Consider the following 11,121-nt stretch of genomic DNA (forward strand, 5'->3'; position numbering starts at 1 on the left):
TAAAAAAATACTTGTGCCTTTTGCGGCACTTGTAAACTTGGTGTCATTATCAATATTTACCACATCGTTATGTACAGGTTCAATAACAACGGCCGGCGGATATTGCCTTATCGTACTCCAGTGTTTAGAAACTTTATTTCAGGAGTGAATTTTGAACTGTTTTGTTGTTGACGACGAAATTGTAAGTGAGATTTAGGGAAAGGCAGAAATGTCCCTCGGAAGCAACACCGCTCGAGGTGTATCAGTAAGAACTTATAAATATTTCAATCAAAAGCCTTGGAAAGTTTCGACAAGTACCCACAACGTATACCACTGCTGTTGAAAAGCTGCTAATATGTGTTTTGTCTGGGGAAGTAGAGCCGTTTCTGTGAAGCACCCTTTCCTGAAGCCGAACTGGTGTACCGTAATAAGTCAGTGTTTGTTTAGAAATTTAGTCATGCGTTCATATATCAGTTCTTCTACACACTTCGAGAATTTTGAAATATCAATATCGGTCGATACTCAGAAAATGAATTGGTGACACCGCCTTTAAAAACACTACGTTCGCTGTGTGAAGCCGTTCGGGCAAAGCTCATGCGGCAAAAATAAAATTTATGACATGTTCTAACACTGCGGCGACAATGTTTGCAACGTATTTTGTGGGCTTTTTTGGAGGCCACAAACGTCTTCGGAAGCGCTGCTTTGAGCGACAGAATTGCCGCTAAAATTACTTGCGCGGTGGTAGGTCTAAAAACACTATTGTCAGGCAACATTGTGTGTAAATACTCTGTGCATCGCGATTCATAGGTGCTACTAACAAGATTTACGAAATAGTCGTTGAAACCGGCTGCCAAATATTTTCCAGTAAGAACGGTGTCGTTACATGTATTCGATGCCATTGGTGCGTTCTGCGATTTCAACAAAAGAACAAAGTTGATCATCTTCCACAGAAGGGAAGCACTTTTCATTACGTCGACTTGAAAGAGGTTATTTAGGTTGCGGTGCCTCTCCTTCATTTATTCAGGTGTGTAAGGCACGGTCGGAAATTGGAGAGCGTCGTAGACATGCAGCCGTCCAGCCACGCGGTCGCGGTCGATCTCAAATGTCGTTGCAATTGGTCCTCGCAACCATGTCATCAAAGGATGTTCCTTTGCTTGCGTTCCTAGCTGACAAGGTAATGGAAGTACCCAGCACAGCTTCACCTGCTGCTGCCGTGACCACGACACCAACATTATCCGATTGTGGCACGGCGCCAGCTCCTACCGACGAAAGTGCAGATAAGTTTATTACCTACGACAGTCGTTAAACGTATATATAATGTTCCCTCGTCCACTCACGTATAAGTGACTGTTGTTTAGTTTGGGTGACCACAACTCAGACTAACCTAAGAAAGATTTTAAACCAACAAAAGTGGGAAATGCGGGCTATTGGCAACCTGCCCAGAACACGAAAGCATAGCGCCGTAGATTGAAACTTTTAAAGTCTTCGATATCCGAACATTACACCGATACAAACTAAGCCTAGAAATGTCTCACACAGCACAGGACCGATAAAGCATTGTTTGAAAATTACTTCTGGAAAAAACACCTGTTATCAACTACGAAGAAATTCAAATAAAAACCGCGCCCCGAAAAAATTATGGTACCCAGAGATTAGCATCCGAAATTCCTGATCGGCTAAATGAAAGCCCAGTTTTATTGCAACATTTAAATTGTTCTATACAAGTGATAACTTTAGAAATTCTTGTAAAACGAACACTAAAAATATTCTACAAGGTAATAGAGAGTTGCAATGACTGACAACCAATTTGAAGTGTTTTATTTTGTATACCTCACACGAATGTTTTGCTGTGTTGTGGCAACTTACACAAAATTCACTTTTCTAAGTTCATTGTTTATGCAACGCCATATGCAAAGAACTCTTTTTTCCACCTGATGTGATATCTTTTTCTGTTATGCAGTTATTTACATCTTTTCCGTTTTTGTTTTATGTACAAATCGTAAACAAAGCTACCATTGGAATCCGCTACAGCTATAGGGTGCAAAAGCCCAGTCAGGCATGGTTTGGCCTTTTGCCATGTCTGCCAAAAAATGGTGAAAACGTTCTCTTTCGATACATGTACGTAAAAAAGAAACATTTTTTGTTGGAACAAAATGAATGTCGCCCATGAATGGTTTATAAGTCGTATTCGGTGCCGTCATGAGAATGTTTCCCTGACTGTTGTTTTATTTATGCGGTTAAAAGTATGTTGCGTACCCGTGTGCGTGCAACAAAAAAAGAAACGAAAATTTTTGGTTTTGTAATATTAGCGTAAAACGTCTTGCTGAAATTTTTCTAGTTATGCCAATGTCTCTACTTTTTGCGTAGTATATATCTGTTATACTCGTACGTTTTTTTGTGCGTTGTCTTTCTTTTATTCAACCAACAATTACGTTGATATACTTTGAATAGGATGCCATATGGTTTGTTGTGTGTTTATGATTTGATTCACTGGTTGATGAATGTGCTTCGCTAGTTTTGCGGCCGTTGTGCTATGCCCGGGGCGGGGCCTCATCAGGTGGCCCGATTGGGCTCCATAAGTCTGGCTGGACCGAACGGGCTAAAACGCCTTTTGCCCCGTTTAGGTCGGCAGAACATTAAACATGATTCTACTTTGGGTGGTGTACTTGTACTCTACCTCTCTCCATCCATCCATCCATCCATCCATCCATCCATCCATCCATCCATCCATCCATCCATCCATCCATCCATCCATCCATCCATCCATCCATCCATCCATCCATCCATCTATCCATCCATCCACCAATAAATCGATCCATCCATCCATCCATCTATCCATCCATCCGTCCGTCCGTCCGTCCATCCATCCATCCATCCATCCATCCATCCATCCATCCATCCATCCATCCATCCATTCATCCATCCGTCCGTCCGTCCGTCCGTCCGTCCGTCAGTACGTCCATCTGTCCGTTCGTCCATCCGTCCATTCATCCATCCATCCATCCATCCATCTCTCAGTCAGTCAGTCAGTCAGTCTGTCAGTCAGTCAGTCAGTCAGTCGGTCGGTCGGTCGGTCGGTCGGTCGGTCGGTCGGTCGGTCTGTCTGTCTGTCTGTCTGTCTGTCTGTCTATCTCTCTATTTCTATGTATGTCAGACTGTATCACTATCCGTCCGTTCGTCAGTCCGTCCGTCCATCCATCCATCCAACCATCCATAGACACCCATCCATACAGCTGTCCAAACATATATACATACCGTTCATTTTAAGTGCAGAAAAAACAGGGACACAATAGACGAGGACAAGCGCTACTTCCAACCCAATTTTATTGAAACAAGGCGAAATATTGCCGCGAACCATGTACGGGTTTGTTTATTTATTGTTTGTTTTTAATGCCCGGCCGCGCCTGGCTCTGTTATCTGTGTCCTATGCGAAGCGTGTGTTCCATTCTTTATTTTAATGCCGCACGGGCTATCTCATTCAGATAAGCAGAGTTTTTCGCTCTAACGCCACTAGCCCAGAATAATCTTTTGTGATCTAGAATGTTCTGGATGCGAATTGACGATTCCTGAAACTCTCGCGCCGAAAGATAAAAGCCTGCACAGCAGACGCCGCGGCATTCGATTCTGCGACGCTTGCCGACGCAAGTCACTTTGTTGACCGGTGCTTCACCGCTTCTGTATTCTTTTGTATTGTTAGGGGAGCACAAGTTCGCTCCAATAAACCTGTTTCTCCTTCATAACAACTGCGTCGTCCTTGGCTTCGTGACACCTGGTGGAGGTGCGGGGTACTCACCCTTTATGCTCTCTACGACATCTGGAAGCCGCCAAGCCAACCCAACCAGAGAAAGCCACCGACTGCAAGGATTGCTACCCGAGTTCGGTTTGATGCCAGAAGGGCCCAAGAAAAGGAACGCTGCAACCAACACCATGGTGCAAGAAACAACTTCGCCAATCGTCCTGCAGCAGCCCCGGGAGCCGACATCGTTCCGGGGAGACCCCGCTGAAGACCCCGAAGAATGGTTGGAGAAGCTGGAGCGCGTCCGCATCTTCAACAGGTGGGACGACAAAGAAACGTTCCGACATGTCTTCTTTTTCTTAGAAGATGCTGCTCGAACTTGGTTCGAGAACCATGAGAGTTCTTTGACCGACTGGACTCAATTAAAAAGAGAGTTCCTTAAGACCTTCACTACCGTTGTGACAAAAAAGCGAGCTGCGCTTTTGCTTGAAACTCGAACGCAGCACCCAAATGAAGGTGTCGTGATCTTCGTTGAGGAGATGAAGCGACTTTTTCGCCATGCGGACCACGAAATGACCGAAGAAAAGAACCTGAGGTTTCTAATGCGAGGAGTGAAGCAAGAGCTTTTTGCTTGTTTATTCCGTAGCCCGCCGAAGACGGTGGCGGAATTTGCGTCTGAGGCGGCCGCGATGGAGAAGACGCTAGAAATTCGAACGAGGCAATACGACCGCCCTGTCAACGCGCTGTTCTCAGAGACCATCGGTGCCGCAACTGGAAGCTCCGATACATTGCGCGAGACCATTCGAGCAGTGGTCAAGGAGGAGCTTCAGAAGCTTTTTCCCACAACGCCGCAACCTCAAGTGCCTTCTCTGACTGACGTCATCCGTGAAGAGGTTCAACAGGCGCTTGGATCTTCTATGCCTTCAGAAGCACCCCGTCAGCCCCAAGCGATGACCTACTCCGCAGCTCTTCGTCAACCCCGCCCTGCTCCAACCCGTCGTCCAGAGGTCCAGCCATACCGCAGTCCAATGCCGCCGGCCCGACTCCCTGTGGACCAATACCAGACGCCAAGGAAGGCCGACGTGTGGCGAACGCCCGATAATCGCCCACTGTGCTACCACTGCGGAGAGGCCGACCACATCTACCGTCGCTGCCCTTACAATAGGCTTGGTCTGCGAGGATTCTCCGTCGACGCACCACGCCCCCGACCTGGCCAGCGCCCTACTGAGATCGACGAATACCTGTCCAACACGAACCGAGGACCTGCCCGCTTCAACCGTTCGCCGTCGTGCTACCGGTACCAGTCGCCAAACCGCCATAACGCTGCTGACTTCTCACGTGGAAGGTCCCCCAGCCCACGCGAGGGAAACTAAAAGCAGTAACTTCTGGAGGTGAAGTTGCAGAACGGCGAAAAAACGAAAACCCTCAAACGACGCATGGCCGCACCGAACACCGTACCTGCAACCCAACGAGTAGATCTAACCTGGACCTGACTCCCGAACCCGACGACGACACGACGCGACGCGTACCCGAAACGACAGTGAGAAGATGACGAGAATGACGACGCATGGTGCCCGACCGTCAACACGTACAAGCCGAGATACAACGCCCCGACGAACCAAAAACTCCAGGAAAGCGGCGGCCGACGTCCAGTTGTCCATCGACGGCTTTGAGGTAGTCGCCCTCATCGACACGGGAGCCGACTACTCGGTAATGAGCGGCTCATTCGCGTGGAAGCTCAAGAAAGTCACGACAAGATGGGATGGTCCGCATATACGCACAGCAGGAAGCCATCTCGTAACGCCAAGTGGAACGTGCACATCACGCGTCACCTTAGGCGGCACCAGGTACCCTGCTGAGTTCGTTATTTTGCCTAACTGCTCCCGCGACCTAAATCTCGGAATGGACTTTTTGATGGACAACGGCGCAATAATAGATCTGCAGAGCAAGTCGATAACTTTTTCCTCAGATCACTCCACGACGCCGCAGCTGAAATCCGATCACCGTGCTGCTGTCAGGATCGCCGACGATCACATCACCCTGCCACCCCGCGCAAGCTTGATGATCACCGTCTACTGTGAAGGTGCTGCTCCCGATGTCGACGCTACCGTGGAGAGTGATCAAAGGTTGCTTCTTGACTGCGGTGTGTCTGTCGCAAGAGGCATTGCGCGGTTTAAGCAGCGCAAATAACATGTTTTGGTCACCAATTTCACCGAGGAGTACCAGCGTTTAAACAAGGCGCTGCAATTGAGTTCGTCGAAGAAACGCAACAAGCAAATGACGTGATAGCAGTCGCCGACTTTGAACGCGCACCCGACGATACCTACAAGCTCCCGCACCCCTTCGACGTGAATCCAGCGCTACCGCAAGAAGAAAGGAACAAGTTATTGGCTTTGCTGCGTCACTACAGCGAGTGTTTTTCGTCGAACTCAAAGTTACGTCAAACACATCTGGCGAAGCACCAGATAATAACCGCGGATGAAGCCCGACCTACCCGACAGTCCCCGTACCGCGTCTCTTCTCACGAGCGCGAAGCCATCCGGACTCAAGTCCACGACATGCTCAACGATGACAATATACAGCCATCGAAAAGTCCGTGGGCTGCGCCGGTCGTACCCGTGAAGAAAAAATACGGCAAAATCAGTTTCTGCGTTGACTACCGGTGTTGAACACGATCACCAAAAAGGACGTGCACCCCCTGCCACGAATCGACGACGCCCTCGACCACCTCTGCCATGCGAGGTACTTCTCATCGATGGATCTGAAGACAGGCTACTGGCAAATTGAAGTGGACGAGAGAGATCGAGAGAAGACTGCATTAATTAACCCGGACGGCCTATACGAGTTCAAGGTGATGCCGTTTGGGCTATGCACGGCACCAGCAACGTTCCAAAGAGTCATGGACACTTTACTAGCTGGCCTGAAGTGGCACACCTGCCTCGTATACCTCGATGACGTTGTGGTATTCTCCCGGACTTTCGACGAACACCTCGCAAGGTTGCACTCGGTACTCGAGGCCATCCGTACGTCGGTGTTAACACTGAAGCCTGAAAAGTGCCGCTTCGCGTACGAGGAACTGACGTTTTTGGGCCATGTCGTCAACGCCGCGGGAGTCCTGCCTGACCCGGCGAAAACTTCAGCCATAGCGAACTTCCCAAGGCCGAAAGATAAGAAGGGCGTGCGCAGATTTCTTACACTGTGCGCATACTACCGGCGCTTCGTCACAAACTTCGCCCGCATTGCAGAGCCGCTAACGCGCTTGACGAAAGATAGCACCCCTTTCAGCTGGGAAGACGACCAAGAAAAGGCATTCTGCGAGCTGCAAAACGACCTGCAAAGCCCGCCTGTGCTCGCTCATTTCGACGAAAACGCCGAAACTGAAATACACACGGACGCCAGTGATATAGGCTTCGGTGCTGTCCTTGTCCAAAAAAAAGCGGCTGCGAAAACGTAATCGCCTATGCCAGCCGTGGTCTGTCGAAGGAGGAGAAAAACCACTCTGCCTCCGAAAAAGAGTGCCTGGCTATTATATGGGCCATTTCAAAATTTCGCCCATACGTGTATAGAAGACCGTTCAAGGTTGTGAGAGACCACCATGCGCTGTGTTGGCACCCCAATTTGAAGGACCCCTCTGGCCGCTTTGGGCGGTGGAGTTTGCGCCTGCAAGATTTCGAAGTTACAATCGTCAACAAATACGGCAGGAAACACTCCGACGCCGACTGCCTGTCCCGCGCCCCTATCGACCCACCACCACAAGACTCCGATGAAGACAGCGCGTTCTTCAGCGTTGTTACGGAGAGCGACCTAGCCGCCAGCAGCGCGCCGACCCGGACTTGCGCGTAATGATCGACTACCTCGAAGGACCAAACGTCGCCGTGCCTAGAGCGTTCAAGCGGAACTTACCAGCATTCAGCCTAAAACACGCCGTCCTCGTGAAGAAAAATTTCAGCCCCGGAACAAGGACGAATTATCTACTTGTCATCACCAAAGACCTTCGTGACGAAATTTTGGAAGCGTCCCACGACGACCAGGCTTCCGGACATCACGGCACAGCTCGCACTATTGCAAAAATTAAGGCCAAATACTTCTGGCCCAGCCTTACATCCGACGTCACCCACTACGTTCGGAGTTGTCATGACTGCCAGTGACGAAAAACGCCGCCGACAAGACCCGCCGGACTTCTGCAACCGATCACCGTCCCGTCGAGGCCCTTTCAACAGATTGGAATGGACCTTCTAGGCCCGTTTCCGACGTCACGATCGGAGAACAAGTGGATTGTCGTAGCGACAGACTACATGACGCGCTACGCAGAGACCGCCGCTCTTCCGCGGGGGACTGCACAAGAAGTCGCCAAGTTCCTTATAAACCAAGTTGTGCTGCGACATGGATCCCCTGAAGTCCTAATCACGGACCGAGGAACGGCCTTTACCGCGGAGCTGATGCAAGGAAGCTTACGCTACAGCAACACGGCTCACGGAAGAACGACGGCGTACCATCCCCAAACGAACGGACTAACGGAACGTCTGAACAAGACGATTGCGGATATGCTGTCCATGTACGTCGATGTTGAACATACGACTCGGGACGAAGTCCTCTCGTATGTCACGTTGCGTACAATACAGCGACGCAGGAAGCTACGCAGATGACACCGTTCGAGCTTGTCTACGGAAGATGGACGACTACGATGCTCGACGCCATGCTTCCGCATGTAGAAGACGACGACCTCAAGACCGACGTCGAAGGATACCTTCAACGTGCGGAGGAGGCCCGCCAGCTCGCTCGAGTTCGTATAACGGACCACCAGCTGGTGGTTGCCCGCCGCTACAACCTCCGACGCCGAGACGCTGAGTGCCAAAGAGGGGATCGTGTGTGGGTTTGGACTCCCATTCGATGACGCGGACTCAGTGAGAAGCTTCTGCGACGGTATTTCGGACGCTACCAGATTCTACAACGTGTTGGCCAATTAACCTACGAAGTGATCCCCAGTGGTAATTGCGGCACATCACGACGACGCACGCGACCCGAAGTCGTCCACGTGGTTCGCCTCAAACCGTACTTCGCAAGATGACGAACTTTTTTGTTGTTCTTTTGTTGTTACTGTTTGTTCAGACTCGTTTTCTTTTAGCATCGGGTCGGTGCACTCTTAGAGGAGGGGTAACGACGCGAACCATGTACGGGTTTGTTTATTTATTGTCTGTTTTTATTGCCCGGCCGCGCCCGGTTCTGTTATCTGTGTCCCATGCGAAGCGCGTGTTCCATTCTTTATTTTTATGCCGCACGGGCTATCTCATTGAGATAAGCAGAGTGTTTCGCTCTAACGCCGCTAGCCCAGAATAATCTATTGTGATCTACAATGTTCTGGATGCGAATCGACGGTTCCATAAACTCTCACGCCGAAAGATAAAAGCCTGCACAGCAGACGCGCGGCATTCGATTCTGCGACGCTCGCCGACGCAATTCACATTGTTGACCGCTGCTTCGCCGCCTCTGTATTCTTTTGAGTTGTTAGGGGAGCACACGTTCGCGCCAATAAACTTGTTTCTCCTTCATAACAACTGCGTCGTCCTTGGCTTCATGACAATATAAAGCAGCGAAAATACAACAGATACAGAAATGGTTACGATTATACACAGATGAAAATAACGGAACCGCTTGCCGCTGTCCCACACGTGTCCGCTAGTCATTACCACGACGAGGTCTTTAAGACAGCTGCCTCCTTATCAGACAAGGCTACTGATGTCGTGCTGACACAATCAAAATCACCTAGTTGCATTTCAGCTGCCTCTACTATCTCACGCGTGCGCTGATCAGAGTCGTGAAATATTATCACCGAGTTTTTAAAGTCTGGTTTACATTTGGGGCATTCACCGCAGTGAATCGACAGGTTACCATCCTTTATTTTGTGTACGCTATTTTGATGCTCACGCAACCTGGAGTTGACGCACCGTGCCGTCTGCCCTACATAGACCCTTCCGCAGGCTAACAGAAAACTGTACCCAACCCCTCCATCGCATTTCACGTACTTGTTTTCGTGTCCAACGTTACAACCAGTCTGTTATTTTTGTACAGGGCATGTATCTCTGCACAGCCTCTCAAGCTTGATTGTTGCGGACACTACAACGCGAACCCCAACCCTCTGCCCTATTTTCTTTAGCCGATGTGCGATACCGTGCAAATACGGTATAACTGCCGTCTTACGGCGCTCGTTGCAGTCATGCTCATTTGTTTCGGCCGCATTTATTACCTGTTTCTCACGCCTCCGGACAGCCTCAACGACTGCCACAGTGACGTGTTCAGGATACCCTGAGCATCTCAGCCGAGAGACCTGCGCCTCCACAGCGCTCTGCGCGTGAGGTACACAAGATTTCTTTAGAGCATTGCTGAAGCACATCGTTGCTACTGAGCGTTTCACCGGTTTGGTGTGTGCAGAGCTAAATGGCAAGAGGGGCTTCTGGCTGTGGGGTGCGTAACTCCAGCAAACCTTGTTGTCCAAAAACATGAGGCTCATGTCGAAGATCTTCAGCGCGTTACCTTCTGGTACTTCGTGACTTGTCTGAAGTGGTTTCAGGTAATTTTCGAGAACTGCCAGTGTTGATCTCACATCATTGTCAAAGCCAGACGCACACCTACGAAGGACAACCAAAAAATCATCCACGAACCTGTACACTTTGACGACATTTGTTGACATCAATCTACCCGCCAGCACCTGGTCGATCAGGCCCAGAAAAAGATCGCTCAGCACTCGAGCAACACAAGACCCTATACAGACACACTTTTTTTGAATGAAGGTTTTGCCGTTCCAGGAAACATAGGTTGAACGCAGATACGTCGACGGCAGGTCGAGAAACCCTTGCACTGCTAATCCACTTTCATTTTGAAAGGTTTTTACACCAAACTCAAAAATGCATTCTTCGACACACTCCAGGACTCGGTCATGTGGCAGGAAGTAAGAAAGGTCTTTGATGTATACAGAAAACCGATTAAATGTACAGTGGAAGTGCTGTGTCAAGAAGAGTCAGACCTCTTCGGAGTTTCTGGTACCAAAGGGATCCCCAACGTCCAGCACCTGAAGGTTCTGCTATTGAAACAGACGCACAGCTTTCTGCCAGGTGTGCCGTTCTGATACTATCACACGAAAAGGCATCCCCTCCTTATGTGTTTTCACCGCAAAAAAACATGTCTAGCCCCAGTTTGGTGCATTTTTCAATTTGTTTGGACAGCCCTGACAAGCACGGACAGCACAGTGTGACAGCACGGTGTAGGACAGCTTCTTTTGGACAGCACGGTGCGTCAACTCCAGGTTGCGTGTGCATCAAAATAGCGTACACAAAATAAAGGATTGTAACCTGTCGGGTCACTACTGTGAATGCCCCAAGTGTGAAAAATACTTTAAAAACTCGGTGGTA

The sequence above is a fragment of the Haemaphysalis longicornis genome, unplaced genomic scaffold (assembly GCF_048455015.1).
Source record: "Haemaphysalis longicornis isolate Haplotype H1 unplaced genomic scaffold, Haemaphysalis longicornis Haplotype H1 scaffold_11, whole genome shotgun sequence".
In the NCBI taxonomy this organism is placed as follows: Eukaryota; Metazoa; Arthropoda; class Arachnida; order Ixodida; family Ixodidae; genus Haemaphysalis; species Haemaphysalis longicornis.